The sequence below is a fragment of the Macrotis lagotis genome, chromosome X (assembly GCF_037893015.1).
Source record: "Macrotis lagotis isolate mMagLag1 chromosome X, bilby.v1.9.chrom.fasta, whole genome shotgun sequence".
Lineage (NCBI taxonomy): Eukaryota > Metazoa > Chordata > Mammalia > Peramelemorphia > Peramelidae > Macrotis > Macrotis lagotis.
Genome location: NC_133666.1, coordinates 75,410,114 through 75,418,003, shown reverse-complemented (window position 1 = coordinate 75,418,003; position 7,890 = coordinate 75,410,114). Strand labels below are relative to the sequence as shown.

At 37.0% G+C, this 7,890-nt stretch overlaps 1 pseudogene; it reads left to right on the top strand.

The window, feature by feature from the left end:
- Nucleotides 1-1,963: 1,963 nt before the first annotated feature.
- Nucleotides 1,964-2,640, top strand: LOC141497622 (syntaxin-17 pseudogene; annotated as a pseudogene).
- The last annotated feature ends 5,250 nt before the right edge of the window (nucleotides 2,641-7,890 follow it).

Sequence of the window (7,890 nt, the reverse complement as noted above, 5' to 3'; positions counted from 1 at the left end):
TTTTACAGAGTACCAGAAAGACATTTTCCCAGATTTTCTGGCTAATGACCACAAGCCCAGTGGCAAGAAGATAGCCGAGAATATATTTGGACCCTTCCTGTCATAGGTCATTCACTGATACAAGGGTTAGAATAAATGTAGTGATTTGCTAGAGCTACAGCTCAATCAGCTCTGGAGAACCAACTGTTAAATTTTCAGCGTGAACATTTATACCTCAGAAACTGGCAAGCTATAAATCAGGGCTTGGTCTGTTGTTTTGGTGATTGTCTAAGCTTAAGGCAGTGATGGATAAAATGCTAATAATTTAAATTATACTTAAATTAAAAAAAAAAAGGCATCACCAGTGCAACAATTGGGAACAATTTTGAGCTGTCTGCAAAGGAGAGTGCCATCTGTATCCAGATAAGGAGCTGTGGAGTTTGAACAAAGTGCAAGGACTATTCCCTTTAATTTAGAAAAAAACAGATATCTTATTGTCTGATCTTGTTACCTCTTAGACTTCTCTTTTCTTCTTTAAGGATATGATTTCTCTCTCATCACACCCAATTTGGATCAAGGTACAACAGGAAAACAAAGTAAAGACTGACAGAGTGCTTTCTGTGGGGGGGGGGGGGAGGGAAGCAAGATTGGGGGGAAATTGTAAAACTCAAATAATATCTTTAATAAAAATAAATTAAAAAAACAAACAAAAAACAAACAAAAAAGGCATCACCAATCTTCCTATAACTCAGGATGAAAACTAGAAATAGCGCTTTGTTCAGTCATTTCAGCTGTGTCCAACTCTTTGTGACCACATTGGGTTTTTTTTGGCAAAGATATTGGAGTGGAAGATGGCAGAGAGATGTTAGGAACTTCCCTAAACTGTCCTGGGTTTCCCTCAAAAACAATGTTAATCAATCCTCTAAAAGGATTCTGAAGTGACAGAACCCACAAAAAGAACAGCTTAGAACATTTTCTAGCTTAAGAAAAGTCTGCCTCACTTAGGTTGGAAGAAGAGCATGGCCCAGCACTGAGAGCAGAGCCCAGCACATGAGCAGAGAGACCAGAAGAACTCAACAACCACTGCACCTTGTGCTCAGCCAGCCAAGGGCACAGCAGGCCAGGAAATTCAGGAACAGAGCTCTATGAGTAAGAAAAGTCAGAGAAAGGGGCGGCTAGGTGGCGCAGTGGAAAAAGCACAGGCCCTGGAGTCAGGAGGACCTGGGTTCAAATCCAGTCTCAGACACTTAATAATTACCTAGTTGTGTGTCCTTGGGCAAGCCACTTAACCCCATTTGCCTTGAAAAAACCTAAAAAAGAAAGTCAGAGAAAAGCCTTGATGATAGAAAGCTACTATACTGATAAAGGAAGAACACAGCATCATTTCAGAAGACAATGGCAGAAAAAGTACTACATGTGAAGCCTCAGAGGGGCCTAAAAGATTTCTTGGAAGAGCTTAAAAAGGATTTTAAAAATCAAGTAGAAAAATGGAATTGTACACACAACCAAAAAAATTAGAAAAGGAACAAATTAAAAGTCCCCAATTAATTACCAAATTAGAAATTCTGAAAATCAAAACAGAGATTAATAAAATTGAAAACAAGAAAATTATTAAGCTAATAAATAAAACTAAATGTTGGTTTTATGGAAAAAAACAATAAAATAGATAAACCTTTGGTATTTGACTTAAAAAAGAAAAAAACCAAATTACCATTATCAAAAACAAATGCAAGAGAAATTCAAATCTTGCAAAAGGAAACCCAAAAATTGACTGAAGAAAACAAATCCTTTAAAAATACAATTGGTAAGTGGACAAAGAAAAGAACCCTTTAAAAAAGAGGTTTGGGGAAATGGGGAAAAAAATTAATTCCTTCAAAAATACAATTGGGCTTCGGCTGTGGCCAGGTGGGCGTGTCCGATGTCGAGGTTTTGCCAGTAAGTGGAGAAAGCAACTAGGGCAAGTGGTGACACACCTCCACTTTAGATGTCTGAAGATGAAGAAAGAGTGAAATTGCACCATGTTGAGCCAGCTATCCAGAAATTCATTAAAGTTGTAATCCCAACGGACCTGGAAAGGTTGAGAAAACATTGGATAAATATTGAGAAGTATCAGCAATGCAGACTCTGGGACAGGTTACATAAAGAGCATATCCATGCTGGACGAACAGTTGAGCAAGTCCACTCCAACTTCCAACAAATGGAGGAGCTCTGATTGAAAGTTCAAAAGTATGACAGAGGAGTTCTGAAAAGAATGATGGACCCCCTTAAAGAAACAGCTTCAGGGGCAATAGCTGAATATCTCCAACTTCACTTGCAATCTGCAGAACTTAAAAATTAGTTTAATGAGGATGGATCCTCACTTCACTCTCCTGTGACAAGACCAATGACTGTAGGAGAAAAAATTTCATACTACCAAAGTTGAAGCTGGTCCAGGTGTGTTCACCAAAGTTGAAGCTGGCCCAGGTGTGTTCACCCCTATTCGAAATTCCTCAAGATCAAAGTGCTGCAGAATCCTGGGAAACTTTAGAAGCAAATTTGATGGAACTCAACCAGCTAATTACTGATTTCCCTCTACTAGCGAATTCTCAGCAGAAGACTGACAGCATTGAAGACCGTGTCAACAGTGCTGCTGTGAATATTGAAGAGGGAACCAAAAACTAGACCTGTTTCATTAGGATCCCTATAACAGTGTTGATGATGTCCTTTGCCAACAATGATGGACACACAGTCAGCTCATGGAAGACAAGATTACCGATACAAGGAATGTAGACAATCACATTGAATGGAACTGGAGTCAAAGGAACCAGTCTGTCATATGACAGTGTATTAATTGGGATATTAGTGTTTCAGAAACCCAGGGGAGTTGAGAACTGCTTTTTAGTTGATGTTCAAAGACGGCCAAATTACAAATCTTCTACCTGTGTGGTGGCTCAGTTACATCCTTCACTAGGACTAGCATCATATGCCAATGTATTTGTCAGTGTTTATTTCAAGGTATAGGAAAAATGAATTCTAGAGGAGTATTTTCCTCATTTCCTTCACTTTAAGACTTTAAGATGTGGGCAAGTTTGGAGGAAATTATTTCAACTTATAGAAAGAAAATGAAGGTTATTACACAAGCCTTTTTCATTAGGGAATTGGAACATAGCCTCTGAGTAGAGGCTCAATTGAGATGTCTTCATGTTCAGCATATGTCCAATGGGTGAGATTGCTCCAATCTGACACACTCCCAGATTGTTGAAGTGAAAGAAGCCTAGCACAACCCTGCCCTACCTAGAATTGTAAAAAGAATAGAAAGAAAGACCATGCCTCTTAGTATCCTGTTTTTTGGTTTTTGGTTTTTGGTTTTTGTCAAGATATCCCTTAACCTCATCTTCCAAGTTCTCTAATTTATTGCTTTGGACCTACCTTCTTTCCTCCCTTTTTTCTTCTGCTTTTCCTTAAATAAAGAAAACAAATGGTAGGAGGTTTGTTTTACCACTCACAAAAATTCCTGCTAATCTGTCTCCCTTTTGTCTTCTAGGTTCCTTTCTTTTTTCCTTCTAATGGAAATTGCTGTACTTTAAGGATTAATTCAACCCACCTACGGTGAGAAATTTAGTTTATAATACCGTACTTTGTAGCTCTTTCTCTCCATTCTTACTTTTCTGAATTTCCAAAACAAACAACCAACAACAACAACAAAAAAAAACCTAATCCAATCCCCAGTCAGCCTGGTTTTTAGGTGTTTAAGTCAGAACCAAGATGACATTTTCTTTTAACATCTTTCAGTCTCAGGACATCAGTGGGTTCCTTGGAGATAACCTGCTAGGCAGCCAGGCCTTTTCTAAAAAGTATTCCTCCTCAGTAACATTTTAAGAGAACAGAAAACTTAAACTGCTTACCACATCAGATCAGTGGAAAAGGCACCTGGAAATTTTAGTGGACTTCAAGATCAATATGAGTCAGCAGTGTTACTTGACAGCCAAAAAAGTTAATGCATTCTTAGTCTTCATTGATAGGAATACAGCATGTTGATCCAGGGAATTCACTCAGAAAACAAACAATTATTAATAAAAGGGCCTACTATTTGCCCAGCACTTTGCCAAGCAGAGGATGCACAAAAGGCAGATAGACCCTACTCTCCAGAAGCAAACAGTCTAACGAAAAATCCTGCTAGATTCTTCAGTCATTATAAACATCTTCAGTACTGTATCCTGTTCCTAGGGCCACATTTCTGGAAGGAGAGTGACAAGTTCATGTGCTACATAGAAGGGTGGCCAAGAATCTAAACCGGAGATATGAAACCTATGAGCTGCAAGCTATATGCAATCTGCAAAATTTACATGCTGCCCAACCAGATTAAAATGCAATTGAGGGGGCAGCTAGGTGGTACAGTGGATAGAGCACTGGTCCTGGAGTCAGGAGTACCTGAGTACAAATCTGACCTCAGACACTTAATAATTACCTAGCTGTGTGGTCTTGGGCAAGCCACTTAACCCCATTGCCTTGCAAAAAAAATATCCACTGCAATTGAGAAATATTTAACATAATATTAATTTTTTTTAGGTTTTTGCAAGGCAAATGGGGTTAAGTGGCTTGCCCAAGGTCACACAGCTAGGTAATTATTAAGTGTCTGAGGTCAGATTTGAACCCAGGTCCTCCTGACTCCAGGACCAGTGTTCTATCCACTGCGCCACCTAGCCACCCCAATAATATTAATTCTTAAACTAAGTCAATATGTTGCCAGAGAATTCTTTATGTACATATTAGTGACCCCCATTTATATTTGAGTTTCATCCCACTGATCTAAAGCTTGCCATGTGAGAATCAGTTGAAGATACTAGGGATGTTTAACCTAGAGAAGAATACATTTGGAGGGTAGGTAATAGTAGTCATGAAATATTTGAAAGCCTATCATATGGAAAAGGAATTCCTTTTTTTTCTTGATCTCAAAGGACCTTTCAAACAAAACACTCAATAAGGTTTCTCCTTAAGTAAAAACGGTGGCCTACCAACTTTTCTCCTTTTACCTCAAACACTATCCAGCCAATATCTACCCTAATTCTTAACAAACTAATGTCTGAAGATTCCACAAGAGTTTAGGCTGCACTTATTAGTACAAGTCTCTTCCCTCTATGTCTTCCTTCTATCCTTCCTCCTTTCTCTTATACACATTCTGGCAATTTACCTACCTGTAATATTTATCTTTTGGATCATTGGAGAGACCATGTGAGCTGGAGGGTCCTATCATTTGTCTAAGATTGAGTTTATTCCTAGAACCATAATTTATTAATAAAGTACGCTCACCAGTTATACAAAATCTATTGAAAGAAAGCACTATTTCCCTCTATTTGTACTGCTATCTGCTTTGATATCTATTGGCTCCTGACATAATTTCAGCCTGCCAGGTTTTAATCTGCTATTGTATTAGTATTTATGTATGAAGTTCTATATAGCTCCTTGTAACACTATATTTTTCTGTTGTTTTTTATTTTCCAGTCTTTCCCTAGTCACACAAGCTTGGGAGAGGCATTTAAATTAGGATACATTTCAATCAGTCCTTTCAACAAACTTTTGTTAAAGTACCAACAATGTGGGGAGGTAGAATGGGGTAGATTATATTACATGAAGAGGTGCAAAGGACCCATTACAGTAAAGAGAAAGAAGAGAGGGGATGCTTGAATCTTACTTTCATAGGATTTGGCTCAAAGAAAGAACAATACATATATATATATATATATATATATATATATATATATATATATATACACTCAGAGTTGGGGTTAAAAATTTATCCCCTACAGGGAATTAGGAGGCAGGGGAGGGGAGGGGAGGGGAGGGGAGGGGAGGGAAGGGAGGGGAGGGGAGGGGAGGGGAGGGGAGGGGAGGGGAGGGGAGGGAGGGGAGGGAAGGGAAGGGAAGGGAAGGGAAGGGAAGGGAAGGGAAGGGAAGGGAAGGGAAGGGAAGGGAAGTGGGACTGATCAAAAGGAAGGCAGATTGAGGGAGGCGGTGGTCAAAAGCAAAAGACTGGTGAGAAGGGATAGGGTGAAAGGAGAGTGAAAGGTACAAATGGAAGGAAGATAGGATAGAGGGTAATTCAGACCAGAATCCTTCAATGTGTTGTTTACAATTTGAAATAGAGAGATATACACAGAGTAAAGGTAAAAGGTTGGAGAGAATATATTATGCTTCACATGAAGTGAAAAAAGCAGGGTAGCAATCCTTATCTCAGACAAAGCAAAAACAAAAACAGATCTCATTAAAAGGGATAAGGAAGGAAACCATATCTTCCTAAAAGGTTACATAGGCAGTTAAGTAACATCAATACTAAACATAAATGCACCAGATGGTATAGCATCCAGATTCTTAGAGGAGAAACTAAATGAATTACAGGAAGACAAGGACAGCAAAACTATACTAGCGAGTGACCTTAAGCTCGCTCTCTCATAATTAGATCAATGTAACCACAAAATAAACCAGAAGGAAATGTAAGGAGGTGAACAAAATTTTAGAAAAGTCAGAACTCTTTTCTCTGGAGAAAACTGAATGGTGATAGAAAAGAATATACCTTTTTCTCAGTGGTACATGGCAGATACACAAAAACTAACCATATATCAGGACATTAAAAACCATACAATCAAATACAGAAAGGCAGAAATATTAAATGTGTCCTTTTCAGATCATGATGTAATAAAAATCATGTGCAATAAAGGGTCATAGAAAGATAGACTAAAATTATTTGGAAACTAAATATCCTAATTTTAAAGAAAGAGTGAATCAAACAGCAAATCATGGAAATGATCAACAATTTCATCCAAGATGACGACAGTTGAGAAATATAATTTCAAAACTTGAAGGCAGAAGCCAAAGCAGTTATTTGGGGAAGTTTAATATTTCTAAGTGTTTACATGAATAAAATAGAGGAAAGGGAAATCAATGAATTGGGCATGCAACTAAAAAACTGGAAAAAAGAACATATTAAAAGTCCCTGATTAAATACCAAATTAGAAATTGTGAAAACCAAAGGACAGACTAAAATAAAATTGAAAAAAAACTTTTGAATTAATAAATAAATCTAAGAGTTAGTTTTATGAAAAAACCAATAAAATAGATAAAGCTTTGGTTAATTTGATTAAAACAAAGAAGGAAGAAAATCAAATTACCAGTAACAAAAATGAAAAGGGTAAATTCACCACCAATGAGGAGAAAATTAAAGTAATAAATTAGAGCTTACTATATGCTACTAAGTCTGACAAATAAGTGAAATGATGAACATTTACAAAAATATAAATTGCCCAGATTAACAGAAAAGGAAATAAAATACTTAAATAATCCCATTTCAGAAAAAGAAATTGAAAAAGCTATCAATGAACTTCCTAAGAAAAACTTCCAGGGTCAGATGAAATTATAAATGAAGTAAGTCTACCAAATATTTCAAGAAGCATTCATTCCAATTCTATATAAACTATTTGAAAAAATAGGTGAAGAAGGACTTTTACCAAATTCCTTCAATGGCACCAATATGGTACTGATAACCTAAACAAAGAAGAGTCAAAACAGAGAAAGAAAATTATAGACTGATCTTGCCAATGAATATTGATGTAAAAATTGCAAGTAAAATATTAGAAAAGAGATAGCAGCAAGTTATCACTAGGACAATACACATGATCAGTTAGGATTTATACCAGTAATGCAGGGTAAATTCAATATGAGGAAAACTATCAGCATAATTGACCACATAAATAACAAATCTAACAAATCTTTTGATTATCTCACTAAATGCAGGAAAAGGTTTTAACAAAATATAGTACCCAGTCCTACTAAACACACACATACACACACACACACACACACACACACACACACACACACACAAGCATAGGAATAAATGGAGTTTTCCTTAAAATGATAAGCAGTATTTATGTAAAA